Raw genomic sequence first — 14,822 nt, 5'->3', positions numbered from 1 at the left:
TCTTGTTTAAAATGATCATTCTTTCCAACATTTCTTATTTGTATATTCATAAATTATTTAAAACAATCTCATAACATTATTTAATGCAGTTATAATTTTTCAGTTTAAATTATTTAATTTGATTGGTTACAGCCCTATAGTGTCTTATTGTTCTAATTTAATTTATTGATCAAATTTAAGAATTTAAAATGAAATATGAAGCATACATTTAAAAAGATAAGGGAAAATGCTCTTTATAAAGCTTAAAATATAATAAATATGCAGATTTCAGTATGTCAAAACTGACTGAACACTGTTGAGAATATTGCTTCAGAATAAATTATATTTACAACACACAAAAAAAAATCCTATTTTTTTCTGGACAAGCAATTTTTAGACTCGGACAAGTGAATGAGTGATTTACTTGTCCGAGAAGCACATAAAAAGGCTTAATGTCCAGCCCTGTATAGTGTACATTTAATCTTTATAATATCACACTTACTATTTTTCTCACATAGTTTAAATGGGTTTGTACACATTCAGAATATATATATATCTGCATATATTTTTTAGTAAGGGGGTCATCATATTTAGGGGAAAACCCCTGACATATAAACTTCCTTCAGTTCTATCCTTCAAGATCACAAAATTCAAAATCACTTTTGCTCAATACTGAATTTTGGACGTTTATTTCATCCTCTTACTTTATTTAACAGAGAGAATAAAACGCGTGCCAGCTCCTTTTGAGAAGCATTTCAAAACATGAACTTTACTTTAATAATTCAAATCCTTGACCAACATCAGACAGCATTACCCAGCACAGGTTTCCAGCACTTCATTCTTAAAATGCATCTCAGCAACAAAACACACTCCTAAGACTTGATATTTTGCCCACGCACACCTATTAGAAATTCCTGAATGTTGTTTGCAGTTTATTTTATCACCTGGGCCCAGAACTAAGCAGTTGATACCTGCATCCCCAGAGCTTGTGCTAGTGGGAGAGAGATGTAGGACTCAGCTTTTCAGCATGTCACTTTTTTCCTGGCGGTTTGCGTCAGCGTGGCGAGTGGTTCAGGGCTGGCTAGCTCTGAACGTCTGGACCGCAGCCAAAGACTTTAGAGGTGGGAGACCAGTTTCACTGAATTAGGTGCTTAAAGGTCTAAACTCCGCCTCCGCTGAGCAAGGTTAACAAAATCAAGAGTGTGTGCATAAACATACACAAAACACATCTAAACATATGCAGTATGATCACGTAAACATGCAAATGAAGGAAAGGAAAGGAAACGTACAGTCCCCAGTAACAAGGACTTAAGGTTTTTCTCTCACTGAGCATTTGATCGCATGCAACATTGTATAAAAACTGAGGAGGAGAGTAAATTGCCTCTTTGATTTTTTTTACAGCTCAGGACAGAGATCATTAGTCATTAAAGAGAAAGCATTTATTTTTTCCGTTCAGGTTTCTGATTGAACGGCCAATCATTCACTCACTTGTACTCGTCTATTACATGCATAATCAATGTTATGTATAGATATAGACCATCATCATTTGCTTCCCTTCATTTGCTTGAATAAAAAGACTCCTGAGGCCCGAGTATTTTTAGACGGGACTGGGTCTGTTGCGCAAAGTGAAGCAATTTGCAAGAAGAATTTCCGTCTCTTGTTTATTTCTCTCGGGAGGGCCTGTCATTAAAGCGGCAAGATGTTCACTATCTGTCTTATAAGAGATGAAGAGGGTATTTAATGCATATTATATCACACTGACTTGCATTTTGCTTTGCACCAAAATTATTGAGGTCATGCAAAAGCTCTTTTCTGTATAAATTACTGAGAATTTACCTACTCTGGGGATCCTCAGAGAAATCCAGCCTTGTCCAGAGAGGAGTATCAATGGTGGCACAATCATTTTGACTTTCTTTGAATTCTGTAACTAAAGCTAAATTTCTTGCTCTGCTGCCTGGAGCTCGTTCATTATGGATTTTAACCAAGCGGCAACCTTCCGGGCTCTCTCTTGAAACCAACACTTAAACTTAAATTGCAATTCATCGACTGGCCGCTAGTGACAGGCTCCAAAAGAGAGTCAATCCCATAGACCACCCATGTTAAAATGCCCAACTTTACAGCATTTTTTTTTTTTTTTTTATAACTCATGTTTAAATGATATTAATCCTTAAATTTCTGCATAATTAAGGGCGTGGCCACTTGAGTGACAGGTGGATTGCCACTGCTGTTTGTCTGCTGTCTGTTAGCTGTCACCTGAGCTAATCCCGCCTCTTTGCCCATTTTCTGTTATCCTGCAGTGACGCGCTGCCAAGATGGCAACGCCCGGCTCCGCCCACTTTGGGCTTCACAAATGCTCTTCAGAAACCTACGGGTGACGTCACGGACACTACGTCCAAATTTGTTTTTACAGTCTATGATTTTAACCTTTTATGGATTTAGAGGAGCACGATCCTCTGCATATTATCATTATAAAATGTAAATAATAAATATAATAAATTGTGATAATACATTAACAAAGTGTTATTATGTTTACTTGTTTGTTTCTTAAATGATTTTAAAAGAATTTAGTCATTTAATAATTTAGGTTAGTATTAATATGAATGTATAAGTGAAAGCGTGTAGTTTAAAATCACATAAATAGTTTCTTATAATTAAAAAAAAAACATTTGAATTGCCTTTTAGCAAGTGAGCTGTAATTCACTTAAATAGTGTGATAAATGGATTTTCTCAAGCACATCTAATCAGTGTAGTCTCTCAATTAATATGATGTCATAAATTTGCATGTGTAATAGTTATAAAAATGAGAGAAAAAAGCTGTTTAAAATAGTTTGGGATGAAATATATCATGTCACACTACAGAGGAAAGCTGTCACTTTTTGAAATGTATTGTCAGCTGTCTAGTTATGATGCAGATGTGATGTCTGCAGCTGATCATTTTTTATCTGCATCAGGGCTGCGTTCAGCCCCGACAAAACGTTGCACAACGTTTTTAAAACAGAAACGGTGTTGCGTTGAACACACTGTTCTGATGACGCAAGAGTTGCAACTATGGCAGCTGAGAAGGCCATTCTTTGTGTTCTTTGTGAAGAATTTTCTGAGCCTGATGAAGTCGGTATAAATATGTGTTTAATGCTACAAAATATGCCCGATGTTACAGTTACTGCACTTGCCGCCCAGAACAAAAGAGAACATCCCAATCGAGTGAAGGGATTTGTGGAAACTGAAATGGAAGCACACATCTTACCTAATTCAGACTAAAACACATCACATACTGACTTTATTTGTAGTTCATACTGTTTTAATACCCTGTATTTTCTTTCTCATTTTTAGGAAAAGCACTTAATTACCATTGTTTATTTATATACCAAATGTCATACACTTGCAATGAAGCTAAAAATATAAACAACTACATCATTATGTTGATATCCTATATTTTTACAATAAAACTTACGACAAACATGTCTTCTAATATCCTCAGTTGTTGCGTATACTGAGCTGCATCGAACACATTTGTAAATTACTTTCCTTGAACCCATTGTGCGAGTTCACTTTAATACCGCGTGCTTTATATACACGTTGCTGCTGATTGGACTGCAGTTCTGACACACCCACCAAACAAGAGAAAACGTATCTCAAACCCCGTTGCACACCGGTGCACGCCGTTTCCAGGAAATATGACGTTCAACCCGGAAACCGTAGCAAAACGTTGCGCACTGTTTTGAACTTGAACGTGCCCCACCTCTTTTTATGTACCCCAAAATGCTTATAAATAGTAACATAATATACATTTTGTATTGGAAACTGAGCTCTTGTAGGAGCCATGGCCTACTAGTTTACACACTGAGATTTAGTGCAAGTACGAATCCTCCTCGTAATGTTATCTGTTCTTGTTCCCCCTCTCTCACTCCTTATCATTTCCTGCCTTCTCCCTACTCCTCTCTCAATATGGAGTGGCACACGGCCAGAAATAAAGAAAAAAGCCACAAATATAGATCTGTTAAGGAGTACCTGACTTTGTAGTTTCTTGGCGTGAGCTGCTATAATTAATTCTGAGTCGCTGAACATGTAGATTGATAGACTATCGATTTTTGTGTTGATGGCGAGATTGTAGAGAAGGACTGATCTTCTGTGTCCCGTCAGTTATTCTCTTTACCCCTCGCGGTAGCTGCAATTCTGCTCTGTTCACCCATCCAGCGCTTTAAATGAGAGTTATGACAGGCTGCTGTGACCTTCTTTAACTTTCAAGCCACTGCGGTCTTTTGACAAGAGAGACGGGTTTGAGAAAAAAAGGGGTTTTCTTTTTGCTGCGGCAGATCCAAAAATCCTAAAAAGCTTGCTGAATCAAGAAAGTTCCAAAGACTGTTAAGAAGCACTATTTTTTGATGCCACGCATGACTTTTTTACACGGATGCACCTTAGAGTAGAACTCCACGCTGTATTTAAACAGAACCCCATAGCTTTTCTCAACAAATTGGAGCTACACACTTTCAAGTCCCCTGGAAACAGAAGAGTGGGAGTTCACACGACTTAGAATCAATCTTGAATTTCCACATCATAGAAACCCTCAGGGTTTGCAAGACAAAACTCTCTGTCTACCCCGCAATGCTGAGGTGAAGCTCTCTGTGCTCTTTTAATCAGCAAGGTCTCCAGGAGAGAGACCTCACATGCCTCCCCCCTGCGTTTTCATCATGGACTAATAATGCAGTAATCAAAAAAAAAACCATGCAGTCATTCGTTCCTGAATGCGTCTCTGAGTAACATAACCTAACATTAACATTATAATGATCCTAGCCAATCAGAGTGTTTATGCATACAGAGCTGCATGCCACCTGCTGTTGACTTCGCTTTGCATGTTTTGTAATTACATTTTTCAATATTATAAAACAAGATTGTACAAAGAGAGGTGCATATTTATTGTGTGTATGTAGTGGAAATCGAGTGTGCACTAAAGCAATACAAAATATAAGTATCTTATAGTGTACACTGAAAGACTAGTACAGTATGTACAACAATCAAATATACACTATAAAGTGTACAGTAGGAAGTGCATACTAACTGGCAAGTGAATGTGTGTATTTGTGGTGTTGGTAACAATGCACAAAAATGGTATGGGTAGCGAACTAGACAAATTACAGCTAATTTACAATAGGCTAATTGGACACACAAAAAAGGTGTACTTTGGGATGCACTACCATTCAAAGTTTGGGGTCTGTACTTTTTTTAAACATACTTGTATTGACCATGGATGCATACATTCATGAAAGTAACAGTAAAGACATTTATAATATTACATACAATTTTTATTTTAAATAAATGCTTTTCATATGAACTTTCTATCCATCAAAGAATTCTGAAAAAAAAAAAAAAAAAAAAAATAATATATATATATATATATATATATATATATATATATATATATATATATATATATATATATAATGGGTTCCACAAAATATTAAACAGCACAGCTGTTTTCAACATTGATGATGAAACGAAAAATGAATTGACCACCAAATCTGCATATTAGAATGATTTCTGAAGGATCATGTGACACTGAAGACTGGAGTAATGATGCTTAAAATTCCCATTGCAGGAATAAATTACATTTTAAAATATATTGAAATAGATAACAGCTAGCCTATTTTAAGCTCATAGTGTGCGATACCAAACTAATGCGATCTACATTTTTGTTTTCTACAGAAATAAATATCAGAAATGTTTAATATGAAAATTACATTTAACCTTTTCAGTCTCCGTCGTGCTAAAGCATCATTAGCAGGTTGTGCTGCAAATACAGTCTGTATGTGCCATTTACACCTGTCCAATAGTGTAATGAAAATTGATGATTTTAGAAATCATGTTTACACAGCAGAGGAAACGCTAGTGGAGCCTCCTCCGCAGGATTCATAATAATGAATGTAATTCTGAGCTTCAATGACAGCGGCATTTCATAAACATCACAATAAATCTCTCCTTTACCTCTAACATGTCATGTTGGCTTATGAATATCATGTTTTATTGGTTTTGTCAGTAAAGATCTGCTTTGTCAGTCAAGATTCCACTATTGTAAAATGCAACATAGCTCATGGGGATGAGATGTGCTATCTGACTAGCATTAGTGGTTAAGAGTTCGTTCGGAAGTGGTCTGGTCATTTTATTTATTAGCCTATTTATTGTGTTGAATATGATTTAGAAGAAGCTTGAAGAGTTCACTGAGATGTTATAGGCTAGTGGGTATTGTGCTATAGTTTCTGTATTCGTTCAGTGTAGGTGAGGATTTCTGGGTTCTCAGGTCTTTTCATAATTCAAAGGCAATTTCAGCTTAACCGAATATGATTTGTAGTATTCAAACCCATTTGAAGTTTTGCTTTTAGACCTCTAGGCTTCAGCAGTGATGCATATCTGTGTTGAGTTGCTGAAATAGTTTTGAAATATCGTTCCGGAGATTGTTTTGTTGTCTATGTGCAAATTTAAATTTGAGCATGTCTGCTAACACATGTGAGACACTAGATCAGTGGGTCCAGTGCTGTATAGATGACCTACTTAAAGTGTTGAAATCCAATTAGCCCTCCCTAATAATCTAGACTAAGTCCTGTGTGGACACCTTAGATCTGCAGTGTAAGATGTGTCGGGCTGGCTGAGCAAATTCAAAGTCCAGGACTGTGATGGAAACGAGAAGTGTGCCTGATTTAATTAAAGTCAAAACATGATGAAAGGGACGGGTAAATTACCCATCAGTTTTAAATATTACACACGGGTGAGCTGCCTCTTGACCCATAAGACATTATGACACACTCATAAAGCTAAAATAGAAATAAAGACTGACGTTAATTTAGCTGAGGAAGAGCATGCATAACTTTGTACCAATATCAGACAGATAGCCCATGATGTAGCCTAGCTACTAAATTAGTTGTGGGCATATATGCATACTTGCTTACTCATCCATCCATCTGTCTGTCTATTATGTCTGTTGCACTTCTATGTTTATTATTTTGATGTTATATATACATATATGTTATGTATATATTTGTAGTGTATTATTCATAATCATAATACATTATACATATAAAATAGATCAAATAATAAATGATTATTATTTCTTTACACTACATTTATTATTTTATGATTGTTTAATATGTATTTTTATTACCATTTATTATCATCATAAAATCATAAATATAGAATTATTATTGTTATTCACACTTTTGCATTTATTATTTTATTTTATGTGTATAATATTTGATATATTATAATGTATTAGCATAATAAAATGTGTTTAGTGCTCAAATAACTCTTAACAGTGGTATACTTGTTAATGTAGATCCACACAACACCGTTGTCACCCTTGTGACACGCTTTCCAGACAGCTTCTCGCCACCATTACGTTACGTTCAAACAGTTCCACAGCCGATTAACAAATAAGCGTTTTTGTTTGTACATCTGTTTTTTTCATGTGTTTAATTGGAAGTGCTGAGGGCATCAGGCATCACAATAGCAGGCCCAGGATTTAGCCAAGTCCCTGGTGCCCTTTCTGTCACTGTTAATTGTACGCTGGTTAATGGGGGAAATCCGTGCTGTACCTTCTGTGCTGTAACGTTGGCCAGTTTGTGCATTGGTTCATCAGCTGTTCGGCTTGTCATTATAAGACAAATAAGAAACACTTAAATGGCATTGGCTCCTATTACAGTCACTTAACCACTGGGAATAAATGGCTGCACATTTCATTTTGCTTTTCTGCCGGCTCCAGCGGTTCTCTCTCTTCATCAGTATCAGTGGCAGGGAGGTTTGCTTTTGTCCGTGACTGGAGGCACTTAGTGCCAGTTCAACTGGAGCTTTATGTGTGGGTCTAAGATCAAACCATGTTATGTGCACCATCTCAGCACTCACTTCAGAGCTGGAAACACATAAGATGTTCTAAATTTACCCTACATGACACAGTATAATCTCAGCGTGTATGTCGGCATATGCGTCCGTGCCAGGAAAGAAATCATCCAAGGCAAAAAAAAAAAAGGGCTCCTGGTGTCGATTGTTTGTTTCCCTCTGTATAAATTTGTGATACATGTGCTCTTGCATCTGATGTTGCTGTCTGAAAAGCTCTCCCACGCTGTCGCATGATACCCAACAAAAACATGTTCATAGGCTGATGCTTCTCTGATATTGCTGGATCACACATCAGTAGGATCTTTACTCTAAAGCTTTGCTTTACAATCATAATGCTCTTCGCTCACACTATACCTCAATTTAAATCCACTTCTTTTTGTGAGAGGGCTTACAAAGTAGACACAGTTAAACATTTTGCTGTAGCCATAGTGCAAAAAAAAAAAAAAAAAATTTCCTTACCGTCACATACCTACTTTGAATATTAATAAACATTCATTTCATAAATGTTTTTCTTAGTCTCTCTGCAACGCTTCTAACAGTCGTGCACTCTAAAAAATGATGTGTTGGATTTACTTAAAATATATATGCACCATTTTTGCAACACACTTTTTAAGTAATCCCAACTTGGAATAATTTTACTTAAAATTAACAAGAAAAACTTTGTTATATGTACTTAAATATTTTAGTTCACGCAACATTCTTTACTTAAAAATATAAGTACATATAACAAAGGTTTTCTTGTTAATTTTAAGTAAAATTATTCCAAGTTGGGATTACTTAAAAAGTGTGATGCAAAAATGGTGCATATACATTTTAAGTAAATCCAACACAGTACAGGCTATGTGAGATCAAAATAAATCTTTGTTGTGTTAACTTAACATTTAAGCTAATTTATAAATAAAAATAAGACAATTAAATTAATTAACATTTTTACTTAACATTTTTAACTTATTTTAGATCTTCAGCTTTTGGTCTGCTTACTGCACTGCTTTCAATGTCTTAAAATAAATTAAACAGGCAAATCACACACAATAAAGCATTTCACTTTATTTTTTGCCACAGGCTGCAAAGCCTGAAACCACACATCATGAAATGTACAACAAAATATGGCAAATTGACAAATGGAAGTTCACTTACAACAGGTCACTTTTTCACCCTTTGCAACACTTAACCTGTTAAGCTGCAACGCCACTTTTGAAAAATCCCCAGAAATGACATACCCAAACTAAAACAGATACAGTTCATGAACCCTTTGTACTAAAAGCACAAGTATGATCTCGTTTGAAAGCTGACACCTGGCAGTTTATTGTAAATGTAGAATTAATTATTGTCGTAATGACAAAAATTTTTATAAATAGCTTCAAAGTTTTGTAAAGTTATTAGAAATTATTTTTTATGAAACATCCTCATGAAAATAAAATTGAAATTGGCACTGGAGCAATCTAGAAATGCACTACAGCTAAAGCCACATGTCTAAACATTTTATGTTTAAAATCTGAAGATAATAAGCCCAAAACTCTGTATTTAGTTAAATGTTTTTCAAGACCATGTCATGTGACTAACAGTTAGGGCTAGCTAGCATGTTAGCTTAGCACACCATCAATACACGACAATATATGAGATTAAAACCATATTTATGCTCAAAACGTACTTTATAACTCAAGCCGAATGTTTTAAATAATCTTCTGTGATCTAATTTAGCTTCAGATAAAAAAATCAGACAGAAAATATATTATTTGATAGTATTATGCACAATGATGAAGTCTATATAGATTAGCATTACATTATAAATATAATCTATTATTATAAAAATACCTGGCATGGCTTGAAGAACACAGGCAAATCAGATATCATTGCAATCATGTTTATTGTCTTCAAAACATCTTTTATCTGCATGATTACAGCCGATCTCTGTTAGCTGTGTGTGTGTTCGAGGCTTCCTGGAATGTCACATGATCATGGCTCTTCTTCATGTGCCATATATGGACTATATTACTGTGCATATAGCGCCCTCAGGCTATTGGTATGAATTGAAAACACTGTGAATTAGAATACCAAACGCTCATAAAGATTACATTGACGCATTTGGGTATAAATTCAATAAATATTATTCCTGTCTATAGAAATATGATGTGAATCTAAAATAATCTATCAATATTTCTCCAAATCTGCACATTTTTGAGCTAAAGCCCTGAAGGACGTTGTTTTGTGTATCGCTGTCATGACGACAGCACGGGAGTTTTTTATGAATGGGAGCGGCTGACGTGCATAATTCATATTAAAGGTATCGACTCATTTTTTCATTTCATAACTCCTGACACAAATTAAGACATAACTGTCACTATAAGTTTCTCAGAATACAATAGTGGTCAAATACTGAAACTTGAGTCTTATATCTTTTTAATGATGTATAGTTTGTCAAGGTATAACATTAAATCTGATAGTAATTTTGAATTAAATAAATAAAAAACGCTTCAGTGCGCCGACGCACTGGTGAAGCTTAACAGGTTAAAAGATTTTCTGTTGAGCCACCTTTCATGATGATCCTCAATGTGAGCTGTTTCAGTTCCTCTTCGTTCCCATTAGTATCCTTAAAAAAAAACAAAAAATACAAAAACAAAAAACAGCGAATCTGCATTTACTTGCAACATCACTTGTTATTGTTCAGATTGTCTCGAAAAATACATTGCATTGAAAATACATTGTATTGAATCACAAAATTAGAAAGAAATGTACCTTTATATTTTAAAATAAAATTAATATCAATATACTATATATACAATATACAATATCAATATAATATAACTATATATAGTAATTATATAGTTAATTAATGAAGACTTTTGTCCAGAGGTTTAGAAGAATCTCATTGAAAACATTTTAACAGTCACTACTGGAATAGCCTAACAGTGCAATAGATCTAGCTAAACTTTTGTTTAAAGGGCATTTACTTATTTTGATAATAATTTAGAAGGTTTAATAGACAGTCGTCGTTGTCATTTAGGAATAATATTGTGCTTGAATCAAGATCGCCATTTTTTAATGATAAATCATGCGCACATATGGAGCTGTAGCCAATGTGTTTTCGAATTTAATATAGCCTACGTTAACGTTACCAAAAGTAACCCGCGCCCAAGGCCTGGCCTCCCTCATTTCCCGCGATCCATAAAGAATATGGGAATATGTAAATATGCAAAGAACAACTTATATGCATATATAATAATGACAACTACATTTACTTAAAAAAAAAAAAAAAACTCAAGTATAAGCTACGTGACAACTCGTTAATGTAAAGTACGAATTTCTCCGTGCGGGAGAGCGAGCCTCTAGCGCAGTCTGAATTGTCCTCTTAATGCAATCTTAATGCATACGTCCCAATGCGATGCATGGTCATATCCCACGAAATAAACAATAAATACTCTGACTAGGCTACTATAAACACTTAACCTTACATTCGATGGAAGCTCACTCGCTTAATAATTCAAATAATATATATATATATTATTTGAATTATTAAGCTAGTGAGCTTCCATATATATATATATATATATAGGCCTATATATGTTTTTGAATACTCGCGCACAGTCACTCATTTCATAGGCTACATCAACTAATATGTGGTCTACAAACGTTTTCATACGTATTAGTAAGTAACACGTTTCTAATTGTTGAAAATTCAGTTTAAAAGTTAATTTATTTACCAAAAATGCAATAAACGAGTGTACCTTAAGTTACAAAAGTTAAGCTTACCTCTTTTCAGTGTCTTCATCACGTTGCGTTTCAGAAAATCTTCACCCACTAACACAATAAACAAGTGTTTATTAATGTTAAAACGGCAAAATCTAATATTTTACTAAGTTTATAGAAAGTTAAACTTACCTTTTCACCATCTTCGTGTGCTTCACAAAATGGCTAAAATTTTTGGCAGGAAAGGCATCACGGGAAATTGCATATCATGTGGCTCATATAGTTACTTAAAATGTTATGCTAGATTTACTTAATTTTGACGCAATTGTTATAGTAGTTGATTTGACTTGTGTTTTTTCATTTTATTTATGCATACATTTAAGTTCACCTGGTAACTTATATTTTTGTTTTACACACACTATATGTTAAGTAGAGGTTGAAAAGTTATGAATACTACTTTTTTTGTGTTTAATTGAATTACTTTTATAAGTAATGGTTGTTCAGCCAACGAAGCATTTTTTAGAGTGTGACCGTCATTCATTAATATCATATTTTTTCTAAACAAATCCATGAAAACGGAGTTCACAGCCTTAACAGCGGCTCGTCTGTGATGTGAAACGCCTGCTGTGGACTCGTCTCATGTCGTCTTTGCTTTGTATGGTCAGCAGGACGTTATCATATAAACAGGCCAATGGCGTCTGTCTTTTTTAATTTCAAGCTTATTAGCAGAGTGAAAATGAAAGGGTACATTTAGCGCCCTCAGACATGATCCTGTGTGAAATAGCCACAGGAAACAGCAGCTGACACATCTCGGTTTCCACATTCATATGCAGCTCGCTTATGTTTTGTTTACATGTTTGTGTGCTGCTATTTGAAATCTGTTAATCGCACATCAGGGCTTGATGACACTCGAGGCTGGAGAGATCTTAAGGTGCCAAACATACATGGTTTTATTTGTTTTGTTTTTTTCGTTTAGGAACAGCAAGTGAGTCTTTTGTAGTTAAACAGCTGTGATTTGTCAGAGGATTGTGGCAGCTTTAAAATGTGGCACTGCATTGTGAGAATGAGGGATGAATCAACACGGCATTCAACACGCTGATGATGCTTCAGGGACAATTCACAAAACGTTCTTTCTTTCATGATTGCAGCATTTCTATGGCATTCTTGAACATTCTCCGCTTGCTTTTCATGTTCCAAGAAATCTGTATTCAGGAACAAATGAGCCTGTAAACCCAAAGACACTTGTGTGAAACTCACCTTCACGTGACTATTTTTCGGTCTCTAGATATGTTTTTTCTTTCTCATTTTACCTGCAAGGCTTTTTTTTTAAATAAACAATAAGTAAAAATTAAATAATGATTTTTAAATATTTTTTTAATCAAGTTTAAATTAAAAACAAATCCTTTTGTTGGATCCATGACCCAGCGGTTAGTAAACATTCTCCACACACACTGAGGCATAAGCTGCATCCCAGTTCAGAGGCTCAATCCTTCGAAGAACAGGGACTTCAAAGGCCACACTTTCAGAGTACGCAAAGGTCGAACCGAGCATTGCTAAATGGGACAGTCTAGCTCTTGTCGCCTAGTAACTGTGACAGCTGACGTTGACAAGTGGCAGTAATGTTTGTACTGGACTTTTTTTTTTAAGTTATTCAACTGTCTGAAAACAATACAGGGTTCACAACTTGTCTAAATATGTTCACCTTGGTCCATTTGTGTACATAATAAAGATTATAAACTACATAAAATCACATCTTAGTAAGATATGTCAACATTTAAACTGCTTTAAAGTTTCTTTATTTTTACATTTATGTCGTTAGATATTCGTTAGATATTGTCGTCACCAGCAACGCAATGAATCTTGGGAAAGGCTGCGAAGGATCTACGCGCTCAATCCTTCATGGCCCTTGGAACAAAGGACATATTTGTAGGCTGCATTTGAAGGAGACCTTAAAATTGGGACATCCTTTGTCGTGCCACTGTGACGCATTCGGCCTTTGGATGCAGAATTCGAATGATGCAACCTCTGAATTGGGATACAGCTATAGTGCTAGGGATGCTCCGCTGTTCCGATTCAGTATCAGTATCTGCTTCGATACTGCAATTTGGACCAATCCAAATCCGATGCTGTGTGTACTCACAGTTGTTACTGTTAAAGTCCCCCTGTGGTGAAAATACAGTCTCAAATATATTCAATATATTGAAATCGCTGGTGTTTCTGACGTCACAAACTACAAACAACCAATCACGTCAACGTACCGGCGGGCTTTAGCATATATCATTAACAGTGAACTCGCAGGGTAGTCTCGAGAGATGCCAGGTTATCCCGGTATATTTTTTTGTTGATATGAAAAATCGTGTAGATTTAGCAATATAGCGGGTGTATGATGTATATTACAATGTTATGATGAACTATATGCTTTTCTCCACTGACGTTCTGAGTTGTTCAAAGCGTTTCCGATGATTGTTAGAAGGTAGACTTAGATGGTGAACATGAAAATAGTTTGTGTAACATTAGCAACACATTATTAGCTGTTTGATAACATCAAGTCATTAGTCAAGCAAAGGGATAAAAGTGTGAAAATATGTCAATTTTATGTATAATTTACACATTTACAGTACTGTGCAAAAGTCTTAGGCATGTTAATATCCCCCCCCCCCCCAAAAAAAATAGTTTTAAGTCAGTTATTCATATATTTTGCTGTAGTGTGTCAGTAGGAAATATCAGTTTACATTTCCAAACATTGTTTTGTAATTAATTGTAATTATCCAGTGATTATGTGTATGCAACAGTATGATCTGATCTCACCATCATCGAGTCCGTCTGTGATTACATGAAGAAACAGAAAAAACTGAGACAGACTAAATCCAGAAGAACTGCGGGAACGTCTCCAAGATGCTTGAAGAAAACTTCCTGCAAAGCTACCTGAAAGACTATGCGCAAGTGTACCTGGACAAAAGCCGTTTTAAACGCAAAGTGTCATTACGCCAAATATTGATTTGAATTAGTTAATAGAAGTTAAATCATAAATAAAATCAATTTGTGATTTTATTTTTGAAAACATTCTCACTTTACAGCATTTTAACACAAGTGCCAGTACTTTTCACAGTACTGTAGCTTTGCAGGAAGGTTTCTTCAAGCATCTTGGAGACGTTCCCACAGTTCTTCTGGATTTAGTCTGTCTCAGTTTTTTCTGTTTCTTCATGTAATCACAGACAGACTCGATGATGGTGAGATCAGATCAGACCGGCTGTTGTCAGATTCCTTGTGCATAC

At 35.3% G+C, this 14,822-nt stretch overlaps 1 protein-coding gene across 9 annotated transcripts in view; it reads left to right on the top strand.

Annotated features, from left to right (window-relative positions):
• The window catches only part of ntm (neurotrimin), a 330,112-nt gene that overhangs the window by 228,633 nt on the left and 86,657 nt on the right, over positions 1 to 14,822 (top strand). The window lies entirely within an intron of this gene.

This window comes from Squalius cephalus, assembly GCF_949319135.1.
Source record: "Squalius cephalus genome assembly, chromosome: 24".
In the NCBI taxonomy this organism is placed as follows: Eukaryota; Metazoa; Chordata; class Actinopteri; order Cypriniformes; family Leuciscidae; genus Squalius; species Squalius cephalus.
The sequence above is the reverse complement of the archived record's forward strand: the minus strand, read 5'-3'. Positions and strand labels throughout refer to the sequence as shown.